Source organism: Lissotriton helveticus, chromosome 6 (genome assembly GCF_964261635.1).
Source record: "Lissotriton helveticus chromosome 6, aLisHel1.1, whole genome shotgun sequence".
Lineage (NCBI taxonomy): Eukaryota > Metazoa > Chordata > Amphibia > Caudata > Salamandridae > Lissotriton > Lissotriton helveticus.
This window is the reverse complement of record NC_136067.1, coordinates 1,176,534,471-1,176,560,044: the sequence shown is the minus strand read 5'-3', so window position 1 is coordinate 1,176,560,044 and position 25,574 is coordinate 1,176,534,471.

The following is a 25,574-nucleotide window of genomic DNA, read 5'->3' as shown; positions in this document are numbered from 1 at the left end:
GCCATTTTGTGAATGACTTGGGCATTTGGCTCAGTCAGTAGGAGGTGTCACTCTTCACTGAGGACTACCTTCAAAACAAGCACTTTAGCCATTTATCTTTGACCCAGGAGGTTACTGGGCAACATAAAGATTGTACGTTGGCTATTATCAGAGCTGAGGTTTTGTGGCCGGTCCTGTACAAGTTGGGCAGATTATTTTGCCATTAGGAGTCACTCCCTACTGAGCACAATCTTGAAACAAGCATCTTAACGGTGCACTGTTGACCCAGGAGGCTTCAGGCAACACAACTATTTAATTTGACAAGCACCTTATTCAAGGTATAATGCAACTCCAGGTTGCTTTTCACCCAGTCCTGATAGAGACCCATATTGATGTCCTTTATCAACCATGTCTCTCAAGGGTCGAAATGAAACAATTTACATAGTTAGTCTGTACTGAATTAAACGTGTGGACAACCGGCGAGATATCATTTTCTACCATGTACAGTCTTGACTCATAATTTAGATAACATTATACAGATGTTTTTGAGTCAATATATTATATTTTTTCTGTGAAGCAGTTTTTGGCCTTGTTTTTATCCGTTCAAATTCAATCGCTTTTTTTACCTAGTGCACTGCATGAGCACTTTTTTACTTTACACCTAAAAACAGTCTTTATTAATGTTTCATGTAATTCTGATTTGAAATATTTGAATATATCAAAGAAATGTGAAACAAGTCCCATGTGTGTTGTATTTTAATCTAAAAAGAGATTCATACCTTATGTATACAATGACTAAAGCAATTGTTTACACAGAAATTTGTTTTTCACTCCAACAGATCCTACCATTCCTATGTGTTGACCAACCAATGACAGCACAACTTATCAGTAAACTGGAAAACAATTACAAAACCTCTTAAAACCAAATAAACCCTTGTCTGCTACCCTAGATAAGAATGAAAAGTCAGTAAATCAAGTAAGACAATGCAATCACAAACCATGAAACATAGAAATAAGAACAAAATTCAAAATCAAGAAAGGAAAAACAGAAAGCAGTTTGCAGGGCTTTCCTCCATAACTACAATCCAAACTAGGCAGACTTCCATCCAGCAGCAATCCGACCTAGTCAGTGTGCTTGCTCCCATGCACTCGAGCTAGGATCACCAATGGAAACTAAGCCCTCAAACTAGAAAGGAAAACTTGTTACTTCCAAATCCCTATCAATCCCTATCAATGTGTATGTGGCACCTTGCTCTACGCACAACTTTATACAGACAAATAAACCAGTATATTGAGATCCTGGATTTCCACAAATCCTATTATCAACCCAACCAATAGAACCTTAAATGCATTTACAAACATGAATAATACATCAGAACAATAATAATAAATCCACCAATTGAACCCACAATCATCATCACATAGCTAAACAATTCACAATAAAAACAGAAATCCATTCCTCAAATACATAGGTATGCCAACATACATCATAAATGCATACACCATACCCAAATTAGTTTACCATACTTACACTTCAAATCGTTCAGGAATACAGAGCAAATCACTTCTCAGTAGTCTCCAACACCAGAATTTTTGACAGAATTCCCAAAACTCTATTCTCCCTCGGTCTGGGCATTAAGACTGGGAAATTACAGGAGAATCTTTTTAGGGAACCCCTACCAAAGAGGAGGTACTCTTAAGCAACCATCCTCTTCTACCAATGTTGTGGTAGCAGACTCTCAATATTCTAATGCACTCCAAAATGAATATTACCCCAAAAATGACCTATAAGGAAACTGCTACAGCACCCTTAATCTTGTGATGAGTCACCACTCTCCTCAGCATCAAACCAGACATTAATTTACCAAAGTGATAAAATAGTGATTGTGACCACTCAAAAACGGAGTTTTAGATGAATGAAAAGTTAAATGATTTTATTTCAAAATATATATGCCATGAAGGCTCAGATGCAGAGTACATAGTCAGAAATCCGAATTGTTCTGAGTCCCAATAAGCAGCAAAAATCAAAAACATCGAATGGACAGCATCCCTAGAGGTAAATGAAAAACCATGACTCACCCCCAAAACAATGGGGGGTTTATGCAAATTGTATTAATACAAGATGGGCAGCAACTTCAAATTCAGCATGGCATGACAGGTGATACCACATATTGAGCAAACCAGAAATTATTACACATAAACACTAATCCATTTCTAAGGAAATGAAAACTCCATCAGCTTCTGGCAGCAACAGCACAGTCTAGAGTTGTACAACACAATATGACATATTTTTCAAAGAAAGTAGGCCCACTTATGGAACTTCTTGCAGAAATGCCCTTAGGATTGGTAAGTTTAGTACACAAAGAAAGTTCCATTTTTAATACATGCTCTCTAAGGAAAGTAACCAGCTAAGTCACAATGGACCAGATATACATATCTTTAAATTATTGATTCCCAAATAGCAATTTTGTCCGAAAGACTTTTTGGCAGTACTCTAAAAGTATGGAATGTTTATTACTTACTTTGCTATTCCTAGTGGGTTGCAAATCAACCCACTTCATGAATATTAATGAGGTAGGTCGCAATTTGCAACCCATTAGTACTTGCAGCCATCAAAGGGATGGAGGCCTACTGAGATCACCATGTCTGTAATTGCTTTTTAATAACACAGTCTCTTTTTTTTTGGGTCTCGCCTAGCATTGCATCGCATTTGCTGCCCGCTCGGCGAGACCTAAAGTGAGAGAGGAGATTTCAGAAGGGGACTTGAAGCCCCGCCCATCGTTTTCATTGGGTCACGTCAGCGTTTATGCTAAACTCTGGCTTCCCAATGAAAAGGATGTTTTTGGGCCACTGCCCTTTCTCCCTTATGGACCGCCCATCCGGAATGGGTCGTCAGCTTCACAGCTGTCGTGAAGCAATTTCTTATTTTTATGGGGACATTTCTTTCTAATTAGTGTGGAGTAGTGCACTGCCCCCAACCTCTCAAAGGAATAAATCTCAGTTTCGTCAAGATTTTTTTTCCTTTTGGAGGTCGGGGGGCAGTGCGCTCCTCTACGCTAATTGGCCCCCCTAAAGTTTAGAGATCGAAGACGAAACCAAAATTCTTCTTGAACACTTGAAGACTCTTAAGCCTACATAACGCTTAGCGCTTTTTAGCGCGCTGTTTTTAAAACTTCCTTTCTAACTATTTTATTTCATAATTTGGTTCCATTTATCCCTTGATCTTAATTGCTCATACCTAGGGCCCCTTACCTGCACTTTAAAGGTGATTTCACCGCGTTTTTTGCGGGTCCGGTTTCCGGGTGGTGGGGTGAGAACGGGCGCCATCTTGGAATGGTCTGGACGCCGAGGAACTACAGGAGGGAGCGGTCTAGCGCTCCTCACGCCCTGAGGGAGACCTATTTAAGGCGAGCACTCGAGGGAAAGCCCTTGATGAAGACTCTTAAGCCTACATAACGCTTAGCGCTTTTTAGCGCGCTGTTTTTAAAACTTCCTTTCTAACTATTTTATTTCATAATTTGGTTCCATTTATCCCTTGATCTTAATTGCTCATACCTAGGGCCCCTTACCTGCACTTTAAAGGTGATTTCACCGCGTTTTTCGCGGGTCCGGTTTCCGGGTGGTGGGGTGAGAACGGGCGCCATCTTGGAGTGGTCTGGACGCCGAGGAACTACAGGAGGGAGCGGTCTAGCGCGCCTCACGCCCTGAGGGAGACCTATTTAAGGCGAGCACTCGAGGGAAAGCCCTTGATGAAGACTCTTAAGCCTACATAACGCTTAGCGCTTTTTAGCGCGCTGTTTTTAAAACTTCCTTTCTAACTACTTTATTTCATAATTTGGTTCCATTTATCCCTTGATCTTAATTGCTCATACCTAGGGCCCCTTACCTGCACTTTAAAGGTGATTTCACCGCGTTTTTCGCGGGTCCGGTTTCCGGGTGGTGGGGTGAGAACGGGCGCCATCATGGAGTGGTCTGGACGCCGAGGAACTACAGGAGGGAGCGGTCTAGCGCTCCTCACGCCCTGAGGGAGACCTATTTAAGGCGAGCACTCGAGGGAAAGCCCTTGATGAAGACTCTTAAGCCTACATAACGCTTAGCGCTTTTTAGCGCGCTGTTTTTAAAACTTACTTTCTAACTATTTTATTTCATAATTTGGTTCCATTTATCCCTTGATCTTAATTGCTCATACCTAGGGCCCCTTACCTGCACTTTAAAGGTGATTTCACCACGTTTTTCGCGGGTCCGGTTTCCGGGTGGTGGGGTGAGAACGGGCGCCATCTTGGAATGGTCTGGACGCCGAGGAACTACAGGAGGGAGCGGTCTAGCGCTCCTCACGCCCTGAGGGAGACCTATTTAAAGCTCCCACTTTCCGCGCAGCGGAATCGCGCAGCGGACGAGCCTTTCGCTGTGCCTGAGTCGTGTCAGAGTCCTGCCCGTCTGCGCCCGTCAGCGTCCCGGTGGCGGCCGGGGCGTGACGGCAGGACCTGGCTCGTTGTCACTACTGCCATAGTAAGTATGCTTTCTTATTCCCCAGTGGATCTCTTTTCCTTAAGGAACCTGCGTGGTTCCTGTCACCACATCTTCCCCGGGAGGCGGGCTTTCAGGAAGGGATGTACAGAGTGCGGTTGGCGTCCCCCAGTTTTGGGTGATTCCTTGCCGCTTACTCCTCAGTGCCACTACCACTGTCTCCTTCTCAGTACCAGATCACTAAGCTGTCACTCCCTCAACATTTGGAATCTCCTGAAGGAAACAAATCCATCTTGTTTTTTCCTTACCGAGACCTGGTTGGGGGAAGGCTCCGCCCCGGATCTGGCGAATGCTTTACCTCCTAATTATAACATCTTTAGGAGGGACAGAGTGACTGGTCGAGGAGGAGGTGTGGCTTTGATTGTGGACAATCGCTTTCGTTGCACGACCTTTCCTGTAAACAATATTCAGGGTTGTGAATCCTTAGGTTTTACCCTTCACCTTTACCCCTCCCAAGCCTGTACCGGGGTCCTTCTTTACAGAACACCGGGACCCCTCGGATCCTTTTTTGATGATCTGCAAGCGGCACTCTCTGTGCCATGTCTTAGATCCGAGCAGTGTATTCTGCTTGGTGATCTTAACTTGCATATGGACAACAATTTAGACCCCGAGGTTCTAAAGCTTGTTGATATTACGGCTTCGTTGGGGCTGGCACCTTTTGTTCTGGGGCCGACTCACAATAAAGGTCACACCTTGGATCAGGTCTTTTCTACAAAATCAATAAATATGTCTCCCCCCCAGCCTGTCCTGTGGTCTGATAAAATTTTAATTAAATTTGCGCTGCTCTCCACCACTATATTTCGGACGAGGCCTTCTATAAACATCACGAGGACCTCGCGGCCTTTCCATCTGATTTCTGCCGACATGCTATCCGAAGCTCTTCTCAGTTTCCCCTGCCAATTTTCTGGCAATGTGGAGGAGGATCTTGCTCTCTTCCAAAACTGGTTCTCGGCCAGATTGGAGGTATTAGCTCCGGAGAAGAAGACTAAATCTACTGAGAGACGCAGCTCCGCTCCCTGGTTTACTCCGCATCTAAAAGCTCTACGTAAGGAGTGTAAGAAGGCGGAAAGGGCCTGGCGGCGAGGCTACGATCCAGCTGAGAAATTGCGATATAGAGTGGTGACAAGATCATACCACAAGCAAATCTGGATGGGGAAAAAGGAGTTTTTGGAGCGAAGAATAGATGAGGCCGACAACGCGAGTAGAGAGATTTTTAAAATTGTCAAGGACTTTACGTCTCCCTCATTATATACCCCCTCTCACACGCACTCAGAAACTTGGATTAAGCAATTGGCCGAGTTCTTTGTGGATAAAATTAAATCTATCCAGGACTCCCTCCGTCCTGCTTGCTCTTTGTCGGCTGTCAGCTGTCGCTCGCCCTTGCCTCTTTTGGATGGTGATGGGCCTATTATGTCTGAATTTCCTCCTATGACCCTTATCAATTCTTTGGACCTTCTGTCCAGTTTGAAATCTGGCTCACCGCTGGACCCTTGTCCGGCGAAGTGTCTGGGGAGAGTGGCGTCAGCTGTTAACATCTTGCTGAACCCACTTCTTAACTCCTCTCTGTCCACCGGTGTGGTCCCTCAGCCATGGAAACGGGCCTTGATCCTACCATTGATCAAAAAGCCAAACCTTGACCCTCTCACTCATGCCAACTACAGGCCGATCTCTCTCCTCCCGGCGCTGGCTAAAGTAACCGAGAAGCATGTACATCGGTCGATCTCCAATTTCATCGAAGAGAACGACCTTCTTCATATGTCTCAATCTGGTTTCCGTGCGAATTTTAGCACGGAGACTGCTCTTCTCGAGGTTACCGACGCCATTAGGGAGGTTTTAGACTCTGGTGGTAAGGCCGTGTTGGTCATGCTTGATTTGTCGGCGGCATTTGACACCGTCCCCCATGAAGGCCTCCTGTTAAGACTCTGGGAAATCGGCCTAAGGGGGACGGTGTTGAGTTGGTTCAAATCCTTTCTGACCGGCCGCCGGCAAATGATCTGGGCGCCTCCTTTCTCCGCTGATATGCCGCCGCTAGAGGTGGGGGTACCTCGGGGTTCCATTCTTAGCCCCATGCTGTTTAACATCTTTTTGGCCCCTCTGGCGGCGGTTGCAGAATCTTTTGGCGCCCAGATCATATCCTATACTGACGATACCCAGCTTCTGTTCACGTGTGACAGAGGTGGGATTTTCGATGGCATACGGATTAGGGACTGTCTCGAGGCGGTTTTCGAGTGGTTCCGCTGTCAGGGTCTTAAATACAACTCCGACAAGTCGGAGTTGCTTTTCTTTGGCTGCACTCCTGTTTCCAACTGGAAGACCTGGTGGCCACAGGACATGTTTCCCCCGGACACTGCCTCTGTGAAGGCAAAGAATTTAGGAATTCTGATTGATTGTGACCTATCCTTTCGGCCCCATGTCATCGGGCTCCCAGGGAAATGCTTTGGCATTCTTAGGATGCTTAGGAAATTTCTTCCTTTGCTGTCACTTCACCACAAAAGAACCATCGTGCAGGCATTAATAGGGTCGCGTTTAGACTATGCGAACGCCCTCTATTTGGGTCTACCCAAATATCTTTTGACCCGCCTGCAAGTGGTGCAGAATTCTGCGGCCCGAGCTATTTATAGACTTTCGAGACGGGCCAACGCTGCTGAGCTTTTAAAAGCTTTGCATTGGTTGCCCATCTCTAAGAGGATCCTTTTTAAAAGCCTCACTCTTGTTTTCAAAGCCCTTCATGGTATTGGTCCCAAGTATATCGGGAAACGTTTTTCTTTTTAACAGCCTAGCAGGGCTCTACGTTCTGCTTCATTGGCCAAAGTGGCTGTGCCGGTCATTAAGCGCTCCAGAACTGGAGGCCAGGCATTTCGTTACCTGGCCTCGCGGGGCTGGAATGAGATCCCTTTGGCTTTAAGAAGGGCAAGTAATCTTCTTGTTTTCAGGAAGGAATTAAAGACCTGGCTTTTTTCTGTATAGGGTTTTCTATTTTGGTTTCTTTTCTTCTTTCAGCTTTTAGTTGTTATGTTTTTCACTCTGCATAAGTTTTCTTCGCTAAAGCGCCGGGATGCTCCTTTGGAGTAGCCGTGCGCTATAGAAGAAATAAATAACATAAATAACATAACATAACACTTCATCCATTCAGTCAGTGCTCACGTCAGTCATGTGGTCTATGTATGTTCTCAAAGCGCGGCTTAGCTTTCAGGCGTTGATTCATTAAGACAAAATCAAAAGGATCCACCTTCAAGGGGGTTCAAAAGATTGTGTTTCCGATCATGGTAGGATGCACACAGTGTTTGTTTAAATACCCCTCACACACCAAAGGGTCCCTTGGAGTCATGCTTCATCATAGGGGTCTTCCCGCCCCGCTGCGGGAACAGGCGTGCTATGACCAGCGACTACGCAGGAGCACTGATTTTACAGTACTATGTTTGATGTAGAGGCAGTGAGAGGAAAGGTCAGGGTGGCTGCGGGTAGTGAATTAAAAAGAACCTAACCTCATGGACTTAAAAAACTTTAATAGGTCATGTAGGCTGGTGCCTTTAAAAAGGTGGTATGGAGTTGTCCTGCGTATTATGTGTGGATACTCCTGATCAAGTCAACATGTTTCGGGGGGCGTGGCTAGGCGCCCAGCAAGTATGGCGGCATCTCGGTGAGGCTCCCGTGGCCGGTTTGGCAAATTGCGTCTGAAAACCACCTTACGCGAAGCTGTTCGGCAAAATGTAAGCCTGAAGAGCCGCTCACCTTGAAAAGACCCCGCCTGGCGATTTTCTCACCATAATTCTAGCACAGTTCAGCAAGTAAATGCCCAGTTGGGAGGAAGCTCAGTCGCGGCCGCCATTTTGTTGATTTTCACCGCGCCCCCGGATATATGCCTTCCTTCACGAGCGGCAGTTATGCTTTCTCTGCTTGTTTTCCTCCACCCGCGAAGTGCACAACTTATTTAAAAACTGTTTCTGACAATTGCGGGGAAGCACTATTTTCTTATTGTTCTACTCCATGCATCTTGAGGAGATTTTAGTGCGGCTGCCATTTTGTGCATACAGAATACCGGTTTCCTGAGCCTTATTATGATGTGTATTTACTTCCAACATTTACCAACATTTACCACCAGCTTAACCCTCTACATAATATCATTCCACCATCAGTACCCCAATGTTTTTTGAGGTGAGAGAACATGAGCATCTGAAATTTGCCTGCTTTTGTCACGGTTGATGCCATTACTTCCCTGGATTTCAAATGATTTTAAATTATCAGTGGAGCGCAAGTTAATATAATAGTTTCGCTGGCTGCATAACTTTATTTCAAACAATGCTTCTCACAATTTACTGACTCTTGGTCTGGTTACTCGGTTTCTTCACCCTACGTATCTGTTGTGTAATGGGCAGGATGGAAGGAACTTTCTACAATACTTCTAAGTCGAAGCGTTCTTTTGTCAAAAACTCAAAACTTTTCTCAGAATTTTCTAAACTAGAAAACTCAGGTCTTCTTATGTCAGACAGTAATAGCGCAACAATGGATCTTGCGCCAGCATTGCCAGGAAAGTCTAATGTTAAACGCCTGAAAAAAGATCCTCTGTCACTGCACAAATCATCTTCTCCAGTATCAATGGAACTCTTATTACAGGAGATTAGAGCTCTCAGGCCCTTTGTCGAAGAAACCAACTCCAAACTTCAAATTCTTTCAGACAACTGGTCACAACTTGACACTAGACGCACGGTTGTTGAACGTGTATCCTCCCTCACTGACACCACCAAGATTGTTACATCCTTGCACTCCCAGGTATCATCACTCCAAAAGCAGGTTGAGGACCTTGAAAACCACACTAGTAAATGTAAATTGATACTTGTATAGCGCACTACTCACCCGCAAGGGTCTCAAGGCGCTTGTACGAATACCGCTGTGGAACCCATCCTGGCTTTCCCTGTGAGGTGTCCACTCCTGGGCACCCCCAAGGTGGAGGCCAGGCATCCTTAGCGTTGTGGGGGCCGTTGTGGAGATTAAGCAAGCTATTGCCCAGAGTTGCAGAGTGGGACTCCATGATTGGAATAGGCACCGAGGCGAGAATTATCAGGTCCGTGGAATTTTGAGCCCAAGACCCGCCGAGGCGGGGAATTGAACCCTGTTCCCGGGCTAGACCTCTGCATCAGGGTCTGCCGCTCTAACCATTGAGCCACACTTCTCCGTACGTATTTAGGGGCTGAAGGAAGGGACGGAAGGCGCAGATCCTATTGGCTTCTTTAAGACCTTCCTTCCTAAGATACTTCACTTACCAAAGGGCACCTTGTTGAATATACAATGTGCTCACAGGCTAGGCCAAGTTTCTTCTAACACCTCTTCTACACAACGCCAGAGAGGAGTCATCTTATACTTTCTTGAATATACTGACTTATTGAAGGTACTGTCAGCCGCTAAAGCCATCCAGCGAATTTCTTGGTCTAGCTCCACATTGTTCTTTGCACAGGACTATTCCAGGGCTACAGAAGCCAGACGTAAAGCTTTCCTCAATATGAGACCTGCTCTCCGCTCCATGGGGGACAGATATGGTTTGTATCATCCATGTCTATTTAAAGTTATGTATAATAATAAAACAACATCATATGTGGATCCTATTTGTCTACAAAGTTTCATCAACTCTCACACTACAGTTCATATGGATTCCTCAGGACCTTCTTCTCCTCACATTATTTGACTTTCCTGAATTTTTTATCTGAGGGATTATAATTGCTGCAATCGATAGTTTATTGTTGTTATTCTTATGTATACACTGTTAGCTTACTTATACTAGTTCACTAGTTTATTGTTGTTTATATTAGTTTATCTCCAGTTCATTTTACCTACTCATCATTCATTCCATGTTCATTGTATAACTTGTTGGTAATTATGCTATTCTTCGCTTTTTACAGTTATGTTACTTTATGGCGTGATGTCTCCCTGGTCCGGTTCAGCCATCCTTAGACGGTCCGTCTACTCCATGTGGTTCCTCCCACCCTCACTTCCTTGTTTTGTTTATGTAGGTATGTTATTTTTGTTGTCTTTTATTCTGTGTTTGGTTCTATATTTCTTTTTCTCTTCTTCTCATGGTGTCTTTAATACTCCTACTTCTTTTTTCATTTCTACATTGTTATTTTTATCTCACATAATGCATCTATTTTTTTCTCTCTTTGATCCTTCTGGTACCTATACATCTTACCTATCTCTTATGGTTCTGCTCTACCTGAGCTTTATCTATCGAATCAGTCATCTGTTGTTCAGGAATATTTTGCACGCTTATTTTCTTGCTCTCGTTTCTCTTACTCTTTCTTTACGCCTCATTGAATTGGTCTACTATTTCCTTTTGCTATCTCTATACTTTTCTGATATTTTATGTCACTGAAATTAGTTTCATGGAACATTGAGTGATAAAATTCTCCTATAAAGAGACAGAGGGTTTTAACTCACCTGGCCAAGCTAGGTGCCGGTATTGTCTTTTGTACAAGAAACACACCTCACGGAAGCTGAATCCCTGAAATTAAAAAGAGTTTGGCTGGGGGAAGTTTACTTTTCTCAAGGAGATGGTAAACGAAATTGAGTTGTCATATTGTGCCGTAAGTCTCTCCCAGTTACTCTTATATCACAAGAATCAGATGTAGATGGTAGATGGCTTTTTGTTAAATTATCACTAAGAGGTATTCCAGTTTATTTCCTGAATGTCTACGCCCCAACTGGAGGAGATGCCTCTTTTTGGCCCGCACTGGCTAAACAACTTTCTAGCTGTATGGAAGATAACTTTATACTGGCTGGAGACTGTAATCAGGTGTTTGACCCTCATTGACAGATATTCTAAAGTGTCTTTTGTCCCCAATAAATCACATAAATCTTTTATTCACACCATTAATCAGCATAAACTTTTTGATGCTTGGCGCCTTTGTAATCCGACAACTAAAGAATATACCTTTTACTCCCCAGCTCATCAAACGCAACCCAGAATTGATTATATATATATGTCTCCAACAACATTTTGCAGTCCCTTACACATGCTGAAAGCGGTCCTATCCTTTTATCAGAACATGCACCTGTTTCAATTGCCTTTGATATACTGCCCAGAATTAGCGCCCCAAGGAGATAGCGTTTTAACAACACGCTTCTCTTAGATCCAAAGTTAACTGCTTCTTTCACTTCCTTTTTTAAGGATTACTTTGAAATGAATCAAACAGAGTCTTTGCCACTCTCGACTACTTGGGATGCTTTTAAAGCCTCAGCAAGAGACTTTATTATCAGTTTTATTACAAAAAAATGAAACATTACACGTAAGAGTACCAGGGATTTCCTCCAAGACATTAAGAAACTGGAACACTTATATTATGTCTCTAGCTCGAAAGAATGTTTAATGGCTTTTATAAATGCCAAATTGCAATTTAATAAGAAGTCAACAGAGGATGCCTCACTTTATTTGTTAAAATCCAGCGCAACATTCTACGGCGATAAAAACAAAGCAGGGAAAATATTAGCCAACTACTTAAAAATTAGGCACAACAAATTAAACATTGAATCTGTCTATAATGATCTTAATGTCTTAGAACTTAAAGATGCCGACATTTTGAATGAGTTCTCTCTCTTTTGCAAATCTTTATATACACCGGAAACTCAACCTACGGACCACACCTTATCACAATTTTTAAAAAACATTCAAAAATCCCAACCCAACCCTCCGGATCTGTCTCCCTTAGAATCAGACCTTCATCAACAAGAACTTTTAAAAGCTCTTCAAAACTTGAAAAAAGACAAAGCACCTGGTACGGACGGTTTCACTGTTGAATTTTACCTCAATTTTTCAAATTTTTTAATACCCAAGTTGCACTCTCTGATAAACTTTTTTTGTTCTTCAAATAACTCCTCTGGTTCCTTTTTGGAAGCACATATCTGTCTTATTCCCAAAGAAGGTAAAGACTCTAAGTATTGCAAAAACTACAGACCAATTTCCCTGGTCAACATCGATAAAAAAAAAATTCTGAAGCTCTAACCATACGCTTAGATTCGTACCTACCGAATTTGTTAGGGAAAGATCAACGAGGCTTTGTTATGGGGCGGTTTCTGACAGATAACACACAGCTTTTTCCTAATGTTCTATCCAAATCATTTCACCTAAATCACTCTTGGCAGCAATTGCGTTGGATGCCGAAAAGGCTTTTGATAGTGTTGAATGGAAATACTTATTATATACTCTTAAATGGTTTGGCTTTGGTCCTCATTTTTTAATTTTAATTTCTCTTCTTTACTCTAACCCCCAAGCCGCTGTACGCATCAACGGTTTGATTTCCCCATTTTTCAACTTAGGCAGAGGAGTACGTCAAGGGTGTCCTCTCTCCCCCTTTTTTTCAATTTGGCCCTGGAACCATTTTTATCTAAAGTACGTCAAAATACAAACATACATGGCTTTCAAACATCATATGCCGATATCAAACTCGCAGCCTATGCTGACGATATATTGCTTTTTATGTCAAAACCAAATAACTCAATTCCAGCTTTTTTAGCAGAAGTAAAGTCTTACTCTCTCATTTCCGTGTACAATAGTGATAAATGTGAAATACTGCCCTTAACAAAATATACTTTTAGTTCAGACTTTCTAGCCTCTAAATTTTCTTGGAGCCCAAATCATAATAAATATTTAGGTTTACACTTTACACCATCAATTTCAGGCACAGTGGTATTATGCATGAATAAATGTACTCAAAAGATTTCAGAATTAACCTCTAAAAGGCATCCCCTATATTTGTCCTGGTGGGGACGCTTAGACACTATACAAATTATGTTGTTGCCCATAGTTTTATAGACTATTTCTAACATCCCAGTCCCAATTTCTACTAAATTGTTTAAGAAAATTAATTCCATTTTATCCTCCTTTTTGTGGAACAACAAGAAACCTCGAATGTCCATACTAAAATTAATACGCCCCAAAACAGAAGGTGGAGTGAATTTTCCGGATTTCTGGGCCTATCAGAAAGCTTTCCTTCTGCGTCAAACTTCTCTTTGGTTGCTTGACTCTACAGACAATTGCACTCTATGGACCTCATTAGAGTGTCTTTTTTTATCTCCCTTTCCATTTCGGGAATACCTTTCCTTTTCACGTAAGCCACAATCCGTCTCCACTCCAACAATAAAACATACTTCCAAACTTCATGATTTACCTTCCCTTCCTACTCACATTACTACAGACTCCTTCCTAGACTCAACAATTTGGCACAATGAAAACCTGACGATCTAAAATAAACCCTTTTACTGGAGAACTTAGAGACAAAGGGGTTTAATATGGATCTAGAAATTATTCTCAGAGTCACATTTATTGTCTTTTGCTACACTTAGCCAATTATTTAACTTACCAGCCTCCTTTATTCAAAAATACAACATACTCAAAACTACTGTGTTGGAAACATATACTCACCTCCTCACGGCACATGACACCTCTGCTAACCCAGAACCCTCCCCAAGCCTCCATACATTATTAAGGACCGCACCCAAAGCTTCAACTATTTATAGCTACTTGCAAGGCATTGACATGGTTAGACAAAGACCAAAACGGAAGAAGCATGGGAATATCACTTCACTACATGCTGGCCATTATCACTCTGGAAAGGCATATGGACTAAGATTTGTAAATCCTCCAGGGCAGCAAATACCACACAAACACTATTTTTTGTTTATAACAGACTCCTATTTACGCCAGCCACCTTAAACAAAAGATTCTCAACCACACCAGATACTTGTTGGACTTGTTTATCTCCCAATGCGGATCTATTTCACATGTTATTTTAATGCTCACATGTACCCACTTTTTGGAAACAAGTATGATCTCAAATCAACTTAATTTTTTTATATCAAATTTTCTTTTTCTTTTCTTCATGTTTTCTTGGGTAGCCTCTCTTCGATCTGGGACGATGTTCTGCTCACTGTCAAAATTATTGGCTTACTATTAGCGATTGCCTTTTAGCAAATCACCATTAATTGGAAAGATTCTACAAAAATCTCCTATAAGGCCTGGTGGTTCACTGTTTGTCATAATCACAGATTAGATACCGCTTTTGTTGATCCTATTCATATGGCAACGAAACGTCTTGCTTTGTGGTCACCTGTCACAATATATTTTGATGCTAGTGCCAAACGATGTTCTATGTTAAAACCCTCTCAGCAGGAAGTTCTTAAACCACCTTGATTCTCCTAACGGTTCCAAAAATGTATTTTCCGTATCCCAATGGCATTCATATCTTCAATATTTTGTTTTCTCTCCTTTTCAAATTGATATTCATAGTCCGATGTTTGTACTTTGAATGTAATATGCTTCAAATGTATTAATGTAAATTATTATTGTATTTTATACATAGACACCTTATATTCTTTCAATAAAAATACTTTGAACTTAAAAAAAGTCAACATGTTTCAAAGCATCAAGGCTTCTTCATCAGGACTAGAAATAATCCCTTCAGTACTCACTATGTTGCTATCAATTTGTGTTAACAATGAGCTATATACAAAAAAGTGAAAAACGGAATGCAAAATGTCATGCGTTCTATACAATACCCAATCAGTAATGTTAAAATATAAGCCCAATCAGTTTTTCTGAAAAAGAGAGCACAGTTAATTTTACAGGTGCACCTCCCAATGCGCAAAAACATTTAGCCTGTGAAAAAAGCATTATAAATTGACTGTGGTGTCCTTAGCCTTTAGTTGTAAGTTTAAAACAAGTGATGTGACCTGTTAGGATAAAAGGACAAAGACAAGACACACAAACAAAAAACAGAAAACACACTCTCTATGTTTGAGATTAGAGTCATTGGAAAATAAAGGTTTGAGAATATGTAAATAGAAGTCCATGGTAGATACATACCAGAGTAAGCAGGAGAAAATGCTCCATGAGCCTCTTAACGGGTGGGAAGGGTGATGCAACTGTATTCTGCTTGAAAAGGAAATGCGGGAGGAAAAAGTTTCTTTACAATGGGGAAGCAAACACAATCTAGCGTTTCAAAATAATCTTTTTAGAACGGCTGTATTCTGTTTGAAAAGAGTTGCGGGAGGAAAGAGTTCTTTACACAGGGAAGACAATCACAAAATAGCATTTCAAGAGAGTCTTTCTGGAATTTTTTAGAAAGGCAGTAAATCGCTGGTTCCTTTTCACGGCTATGCCGTACTTACATCGTGGTCAGCAGCTCCTCACTTCTGATAACGCCATCCCACGGCTCCGTGGTGGGAAGACCCCTATGATGAAGCATGACACCAAGGGCCCTTTTGGTGTGTGAGGGGTATATAAATGTAAATGTAAATGTAAATGTAAATGTTTTTGTACTTGTATAGCGCGCAGCTACCCGGACCGGGTCTCCCGGCGCTTGTACTCATACCACTAAGGAACCCTTCCTTGTTTTCCTTGTGAAGTGTCCACTCCTGGGCACCCCCATGGTGAAACCAGGCATCCTCGCGCTGTTGGGGCCGTTGTGGAGATTAAGCAAGCTATTGCCCAGAGTTGCAGCGTGGGACCCATGATTAGAATAGGCACTGAGGCGAGAATTTCCGGTCAGAGGAATTTGAGCCCGAGACCCGCCGAGGCGGGAATCGAACCCTGGTCCCGGGCCAGAGCTCTGCATCAAGGTCTGCCGCTCTAACCATTGAGCCACACTTCTCTATTTAAGAAAACATTGTGTCCATCCTACCATGATCGGAAACACATTCTTTCGAACCCCCTTGAAGGTGGATCCTTTTGATTTTGTATGAATTCCTCAGGAGGACATATCCATCTCCAGTGCCCACGGAGGGCACTCCCTCTCCACTTCCCAATCTTGTTTTTTGTAGTTGATTCATTAAGAGCAGGGCAAAATGTTATATGGGTGTGTTATTGACATACAGTGTGAAAGACTTTTGGGATCTGCTTATGCCAGTTGAGGATCATTCGCCAGTCACGGACACGCAGCACTCCAAGCTCTTCCAGTGGAGGCAGATCCTGTCATTTCCATGCTGATAGTGAGCGCACTTTATCTGGGAATAAAACAATGCGAAGAATGTGACGCCGCTAAAGCCGAACCTGAGAGGGAAACCCATACCTGCCCATCCGGCGGGGCAGCAACCCAATCACTGAGTACCTGCCTGGCTGCAGCGCAAAGAGGGCTGACAACAGGGCTGACAGCAGGGCTGCGGGGCTGCCACTGCTAGGGGCTCTCGCATCCTTTCAAGGGGGCTTGCAGCTCTTAAGAGGCTCCTTTTCGTTCACTCAGAGGCTTTCTGATGGCTGCGTATCAAAAATCCTGCAGGACCCACCACATAGTGCATGGGCAGAGGCAGAACGAAGCCACTCAGCTGCCCTGTGAACACAGACTACGGCAGATTGATACGAGTTCCGGTGGATATACAGGGCGTAGGGTGACCTCGTCTGGCCTGCGAGGGCCCCACCACACCCTCACTGCGGGCTCGGGGGAGGCCTGCTTAGGTGTCTCTGGGGGTATCCAATACCCCCGGGCCCCTTCTGGCTCTTGTCATTTTTAAAAGACTCTGCATACTTTACTTTGGCCGCCATGGCCAGCAGCAGCGGTTCGAAGGCATAATTCTTCGTCGGCGGGAAGTACAAGCAAGTGCGGAAGATCGTCTCTGGCTCTTTTGGTGACATTTACCTAGCCATCAACATTACGAATGGTGAGGTAAGTGTACAAAGCAAGACTCTCTTTCCTGTTGGGTAAGTCAAGTCCTAGCGTTTGACTGACTGCCCAGTATGCCCTGCCACCCTAATGTCCATATTTAGGAATATCAGTGACACCCTACCCCCCACTCTCTGACCCCACTCTGTATTTCTACTACAGGAGGTCACTGTGAAGCTGGTATCCCAGAAAGCTCGACACCCGCAGTTGCTATATGAAAGATCATGCAGGGAGGGGTAATTATTCCTCATATCCGGTAAGAGCTCCCTACAGTGCCTAATCTATATAGGGACTTGTGTATTTCGCTCCGTTGGTTTCCCTGAACACTGACTGATATGACACTGTAAAATAGTGAAGCTTAACGTATAGCCCCCTTCAACATATTCCTTTGTGTTTTATCAATGCACGAACCTGCATTAAAAGACCCAGCTACTGAATTTCTTAAGGTGTGTACTAATCCTCGGAACGTTTAGGGGCGCTTTACCATGTATGATGACCCTTTTTGCCCACAGTATCTACTTTCCTATGTGCATATGGTTTTGCATTCACGTAAGCCGGGCCACCCTAGTGATTGCTTCAAAATTCGCTGAGCTGGAAGCTGCAAGGTCACTTTTTGCACCCTGCATAAACTCAGTTGCACCGTCTCAATGCGTGGTTGCATGTGGTCTCTTACTTTAAAGTCCTTTACCCAGTGCCAACCTGGTGCATTTCTAGTTACACATCTTCCCAAACTAGTAGTGCCCAGGGTCTGTGGAGTCCCCTGCCCTACAAGGCAATTTGTGGTTGGTCTCACCTATGTAGAATAAAATCTCCCTGCTACGTTTTGGTGGTTGATTAGAACCATTCACAGAACTCCTGCTCCTTGTGAAATGGCTGCTTACATTGTGGGCTTTTTTTTTTTACATTCCCAGCATGTCTCTCCTGCTTACCACTGAAAATAGCTGCCGAGACCTTCCTGTTCGTCGAGTAGCTTGTAACGTCCACCTCCCCTGGGTCTATGGCTTCAGTCGCATCGCTTTGGGATCCGATCTGGATTAATCTGCAGTAGATGACCTTTTGGGGGTGGAGGGAGGAGCCACTGCCACAGTACTGTCAGTCCGTTACCAGGGTGCCTTCATTGAAGGGTAGTTGGACCATTGCTTTACAGCCAAAAATGTTTAGTACATTGAAATATTTTAAAATATTCATCATACAAAAGTGTGGGGCTTTAAGTTGGATGAAAAAACTGGGGGTTCTCTCAAAGGGGCGTGGCCACTGCAATTAAGGGAATGGCTTAAAACATTTACGCTAAAAAACTGTTCTTAGCATAGCGTGCAGCCCGACTTGTATTTCACTGTTTCTGTCATTGCATCCAGATATATGACGCAACATGTAACATCAAACCTACAACAAGTCAGTACTATTGCCTTTGTTAATGGTTGTTAGTTACAGACCACCAGGGCACAAAACAGAGCCCATTTGAGACTTGTTTCGAGGCCTCCTTAAAGAAACTGCTGGTGCTCAGACCCGGTGAGACTCAGCCCACTTAAAGCCCTGCAGAAGTGACTTGTTGGTGTGTGGGGGGGCGGCTCCCATGTTTTAGGACATAAGCTTACCGCCTATTAAGAAATGCTTGTAGATCCCTCTGAACATCCCCAAATTTGCTGTACGCAGCAAGCACTTCCTTGTGGAGATAGTCTCCCAAATTGTATACTTGTCAGCATGCCTCAAAGATGTTATTACTCAAACCTAAGGATGTGTGTGAATGTCAGATCTAACTAAAATCGTGGACGTGAAGTATTTTTGATTGCGGCCAGTGTGTTTGGTTATACTTCTTTTGTTTCCCTATGTAATTTGTTATACGCTGCTCTCCAATAATGAGCTTTGCAGGCGGTACACTCGAGCTCCGCCCCCCCTGTGTAAATATTATCGGCGACACAAAGCAGTTGCCCTAGAACAGATTTAACCATTCAGCTTAATTTCTGGAATAATATACATGTTCTATAATCGTGGGTTGTATATATTGTAATTTAAACTACTGTACTTTAAAATGGAGTTCCAAAGTTGGCAAACACGGTCTAGATTTTACTCTTGTCTGTGTCTGCATTTGGTCAATCGAGTTTCTTCTGTTGTGTGAAATAGTGGCGTCTTGCCTTTAAAAAAAACACTTATTCACTTGCTCATAGTGCTTGTGGCTCACTGTGTATTTTGGTGATAGCCACCTGCCAGTGATGGAGCGAGGTGGAGAAACAAAATTTTGTATACCCCTCGCGAAGTAATTTCCTCATAACTATAACCTTGATTAATTGCGTGATGTGGAAAACATTAACCAACATAGTATAGAATGCACACACAAATACACGTGGGAATACTAATCTGATTGTATGGTGAAAATATAACTAACTAATTAATGTTGTTGTCGTGATGTGAAATAATGCAAAAAGCTTCGAAATAATTAGAAGCGGCATAAATGTGCTTTTGTACATGTATTTGTGGCAGGAACAGAAGGATAAGTGAGTATAAATCGCATATGTGTTGCTTATTTGCTAGGTAATAACTAACAGGGAGACCTTAGTATGGGGGGAGGTAAACAGAAGGGCTATATTTCAATAATTATATTTATTTGTGTTTGTTTCTATGATAGTTCCCATTATGGCTCGTGAGGCCTACCAAAACATGGAGTCTTTCGACTACTGGGACAATGAAAGATAATGCGCACGCGCGGTGAAAGCCGAGAGTGATTGAGAGCTGCTTGTGCCTGAACGAAACCAGTTCAAGGACATCATGCCCCGAGAATACAGATGACTGCCAACAATTGTGGATGTCACTATTGTATAACGAGGGAATATAATCTGATATAATAACTTGAGGACGTGACTAGGCCGTTCTTAAAAACAATGAACTCTTTAATTTCAGCTGATGCTACAGAAAATGAATATTAGAATGATGAGGTGATGCTCATCCACCTCCAAATTGTCCAATCAGAACTCGAGTTTATGCTGATAGTTACTTTTGTAGATAGATAAAGTTAATGAAAAGGGTGTAAAAAGTGCTGATTTTACTTAAGAAAAACTCTCTTCTGATTTCCTCTGGAGATGCTGTCGGTATGCTGATTTTCCTGAGATGTAAGACTTTGAATAATTTTCTATCTTTTCGGATGAGGACTGAGCTTTAGTCAGGGAAGTTAGGAGAAAATGAATTTTGGGAACTATCTGTATTTTGCTAATACTAGTATTCTGAAATCTAAATAATATATCTATTTCTGAATTTCTGTAATAAATGAATATAACTGTTGGAGATAAAACTTTTATTCCTTTAATGTCGTTTTGAATAAAGAAATAAATAAAGCGAATACATTGTTAGACATGCTAATCTTTGCTTTTAATACAAATTAGATAAATGGAGAATTAAGCTGGTCTTGTATTTTCCTACGCCTAATTTTTTACTAGCAGATCCGTTGACCAAAATGGTGGTGTGTCTAAATAAATGTCTTATTGATGAAAACCATGGTAAAACTCCTTAAAACTGCAGGTGTAAATAATATAAATATTTAGTTTTATTTTAGACACTCCGCTACGATACAGCAGCTCTCCTTTGAATCTCACCGATCCATGAAATAAGATAGAAGTGTTTTGTGAGTAGCTCCCAGTGATATGGGCCCCACTGATGAGTAAATGTATGATTTGATGATTCAGGGAAAGGTGATATGATTTTAGAAATTATTTTCGGAGTAGCGCTGCATCAGTAATTAGCTTGGTAGCAGAGCATTGGTTGCTATAGAATTAGCTAGGATTATGTACTAAGTGTTATATAAGGGTTTTGATGTACAGAATTATGACTAACATCTGTTGAGTTTGTATTACGTTATATGTAGTCTGGAAAAGCTTCCAAGTATAGCGAGAAGCTGGTGCCTCTGTCTGCAGGCAGAGGAAGTGTGGCAAATGAAGTCGCACATCGCATAGTCTGTTTCAAAAAGTAGAATTGTCGTATACTGCAGTGGTATCGTCGTATATCACAAGTGGTGTTGTCGCACATCACTGGTTTAGGGACTTTCCGTGTGAAAAGATAAATGCATAGTGAGGACAGCCTATAAAATCTTGGCTTTCGAGTACAGGAATCATTGCGTTTCCTGATTTAAAATGTACTGCTGGGAGAGTAATAGAGCTTAACCCGAGCTTGAGAGAAGGGTAAAGGTAGAGGTAAGCGCTGCTTTATCGGCGAGTGTAAAATTCTGTGGTAGAGAAGAGGTAAGCGCTGTCTACTGGAAATACAGAATACTTGTGCGATTGAGAAAACTATCACTTTTGTTTAGCAAAACAGACAAATGGAGTTGTTTTGTGTAACTCACTAACCGATTCAGTTGTATATCTTGTAAATACGGCTTCTCGAGAAACCTTGTAAAGGAGGGGTCAGTCAGCGCTGCAGAAGCCAGAGTGCTGGTGACGTCAAAAGTGTTGTGCAGGGATTGGTCCTTGTGACCAAGACAGAGTAAGGGCTGATTGGTACGTCACGAAAAACAGCAAAACTATTGGTTAAGCACTAAGAAGACATATCTTGTTCTAATTGCTACGCTAGTGTAAACCGCGCTGTGATAGGTTGGTGTTACAGAACAGCAACAGAAAAGTACGTGATCTTTTGGAAGGCAGGGAATTTATAGAAAAATGGATTACTATTAAGAAGAGGAAAAGAAGAAACCTTCATGGTTTAAAAAGCTGAAAAATGTGTTTGTGGAAGACAAGGCGATAGTAACTAGAGAGGGCAAATTACTTCCTCCTTCCTTACCATACATGTGTTTGGTTAGAGAATTGGGCAAGGTATACCAGAAATGATGGTGCGCCAGCTTTCCCAGAAGTCGGATCTTTTAATTTGGCAGTTTTGTGAAACTTGAGAGAGAGGATGATGAAGCTTGAACCAAGACCTAGACCGACTCAGTTTGAAGCTTTAGTTGAATGGGAAGATGAGATGCATGAAATGGAACGAGAAAGGTAGGAAAGACATATTAGACCAAGAGGTAGATTGCGTGGATTATGGGGAGAAACACATGAGAGTAGAATGCGCAGATGGAGAAACGCTGACATGTGTGATGGAATGTATCCAGTTAGGTTAGTGAATGAATATGAAGGACGGAAATGTACAGAGAAGAGGAATAATGTGGAAACAGGGAAAGAAAGTTATGGTGACAGTGAATCAGAGGATGCTGTACTGGAAGAAATATTAAATAGGAGACCGCCACCATATGAACCAGGTTCTTTATGGACTACACCTAATGCTCCACCAGTAGAAGAAAGAATTAATGAAACCCCAAGGCAATTTTCAAATTTTAGAGATATACCAGAAAGAGTATAAGTGAGATATAATCCAAATGCCTCAATAACAGAAACAAGATTTACCGGTACACCTAAGCAAAATAATGAAAGAGAAAGCGCAAATACGGTAGAAAAACGAGTTGAAGAATAAACAAGTACTGCTGAATATATAAGGTCTACAAATTAATTGACAGAAAAGATACAAGAGCTTACGAAAAACATAGAAGCAGTAGCAGTCCCAGTAACGATAGGACCTGTAATTCCAGTGTTAGAAAAGCAAAGAATAAAAGAGCCAAGTTTGACAATCCCTTTACAGCAAAGTTTTCAAAAGGTGAAAGAAAATATTTATCCAGATTTTTCAGAAATTACACGAGCAAATAATGTAAATTCGCCTGACTTAACTTTCAATCAGAGTTTACCCTATAAGTATGCGACCGGAGCAGAATCTGACTTTGCTACACCTGAAAAGAGCATAGAGAAAATAGATTAAACACAAACTCCTATAGGACCGTCGGAACAAGAATTCAGTGATTGGCTTAAAACTTTGAAATTAAAAGAACATGAACTCAAAGTATTAGATGTAGCAATATTAAAAATCGATATGGAAGAATTAATTATTGGAACAATTGGCACAGATAGACTAAAAACATACCAAGATGATGAACTCATGTTTATGTGCAAAAGTATAACATGGAAAGCGAAGTCTGTACATGATCAATTAGAAGGATTAGCAAATGAATTTGAAGTAGAATTCGCAAAGAATAAAACGTTGCAGAAATCCTACAGAGTCGATTTTTCAGAAAAAGACATTGAAAATATGAATACTGCCGGAAGGTTAACCCAAATAAAAGAATTGATTGTACTGTTACAGAGATGGGGGGATGTGAATAGGTGGAGAGTGAAATGGGCAAAGAAGAAAGAAGAGGCTAGTGATAAATCTACATTGGCGTTCCGAGTCAGAGAAAAAGAAACAGCAGTAAATGAGTTCCCTGTGAGAGAAATACCTGGAGGAGGATATGTACATGTTCCTTGGAGTAGACAGAACATATTATCCTTTACAAATGATTTCCCTAGATTGAGAGAAAAGCCAGTAGAATGGTACCGACAGGTAGATAGATTTGTGAAAGTTTCAAAAGTGCTGTGGGTTGATCTGGATGGATTATTTGATATAGCTGTACCAGCAGATCTGTGGACTGAGTGCAAGATAACTGTAAATTGGCCAAGAGAGGAATATCCTCGTGATAAAGTGACAGGTGCCCCGTCACCTGAGGTTATGCGAAAGTACGAACAAGTGATAGTGTTTTTGAAGAATAAAATTCCGCCAAAAGAAACAGATTGGGTCAAAATAGACAGAACTACACAGGAACCGAAAGAATCTGTACATGCATTCTATGAAAGATTGTTGTTGGTATTTAAACAATACAGTGGATATGAAGAGTTGAGCGAAAAGGACATGAGCAATTTTATATATCAATTTGTGTATGGATTAAGACCAGAAATTGGAGATATGATTAGGCATAGTATGATAGGATGGTAATCGAGCACTGTAGATGATGTTTTAAGAAAAGCCAAATATTGCAGTGAAGAAATTGATGCCAAACAAAAGAAGTTAAAAGAAAAGGCTATGTGGGCACAAGTGAAGGTAGCAGAACACCAAGTGGCACAATTGAAAAGTAAAAACACTGATGCAAATCAAGGAAAATCTAAAGGAAATGTTAATAAAACAAAATTGGTAGGAAATATAGAACAGCTTAAGAAAAAGTTCCCCTGTCATAATTGCGGCAGGATAGGGCATTGGAAGAAAGAGTGTAAGTATCCACCAGGAGTTAATCCAGAAAATACATCATTGAATCCACAGGTGCAGTATGAGGTAATTCAACAGCAACCGCAACTGCAGCAGATAGTTACTCAGCAAAGTCAGGTGCCACAACCGCCACTTCCACACAGTGTAAACCTACAGAGATACAGTGCAGAGACAGGATTCAGCGGAGGCGAGCAGGTAAATAGATCGCCCAGAGTGAATGTGAGTCCCCAGTATTGGTTACAAGAGGAAGGCGGGAGTGAGTCGGATGAAAGTTTCTGACGGTGCCTGAGAGAGGGAGAAGAGTGTGTGCTTGGAGCCACTCTTGAGGTAGATCAGTCTGGTCCATTTGTGAACGGAACGGTGAATGATGTAGAAATACCTTTCCTAGTGGACACTGGTGCTACCCGTTCTACTGTTAGATCAGTGGAAGTCCAAAATCTTCCTCTCTCGGGAGAGCACATCCAAGTTGTAGGCGTAGCTAATAGACAGATTAAAACCTCCTTAACCCAACCAGTTGAAGTAGAAATTGGAAATTTCAAAGACATGCATCGATTTGTGGTGTGTGATAGTAGCCCCGTAAATCTGTTAGGACGAGGCATTTTGTGTACAATGAACTGTGCCATATATTGTTCACTGGATGGCTTAGAACTACAAACCCCAGATAAAGATAGCCTGTATAAAATGACCATGCTCATGATTGAGACAGAACAAAATAAGTTGTTTCCTGTGTTTGATCGAGAAAAAATCCTTGATGAATTGAAAAAGGTAGTGAAAGAGAAGGTGTGGGATTTCACATGAGAAGATATTGGATTAATGAAAGATGTGGATCCTGTAAAAGCCTCAATAAAAGAAGGTGTGAGTCACCCGAACATTCCCCAATACAAAATGACAGCCGAAATAATAGAAGGAATAACTCCAGTGATAAACAAAATGATTGAACAAGGCATAATGAGAGAAATAGAAAGCAGTCCTTGTAATTCACCGATAATGGGATTGAAAAAGCCAAATGGAACCTTTAGAATTGTACAGGATTTGAGAAAAATTAATAAGATCGTTGTCCCATGTTGACCGATTGTACCAAATCCAGCAGTGATTTTATATCAAATTCCCCATGATGCAGAATTGTACACTGTGATTGATTTGTGTAATGCGTTCTTTACTGTTCCATTACATTCTGAAAGCCAGCCAATATTTGCGTTCTGGTTCGGAGATCGTATTTTGGCATGGTGCCGAATTCCTCAAGGGTATACTGAGAGTCCATCTATCATTAATCAGTTGCTAAAGAAATCACTAGAAAGTTTGAGCATGCCTGGAGAGTCTGTATTGGTTCAGTATATT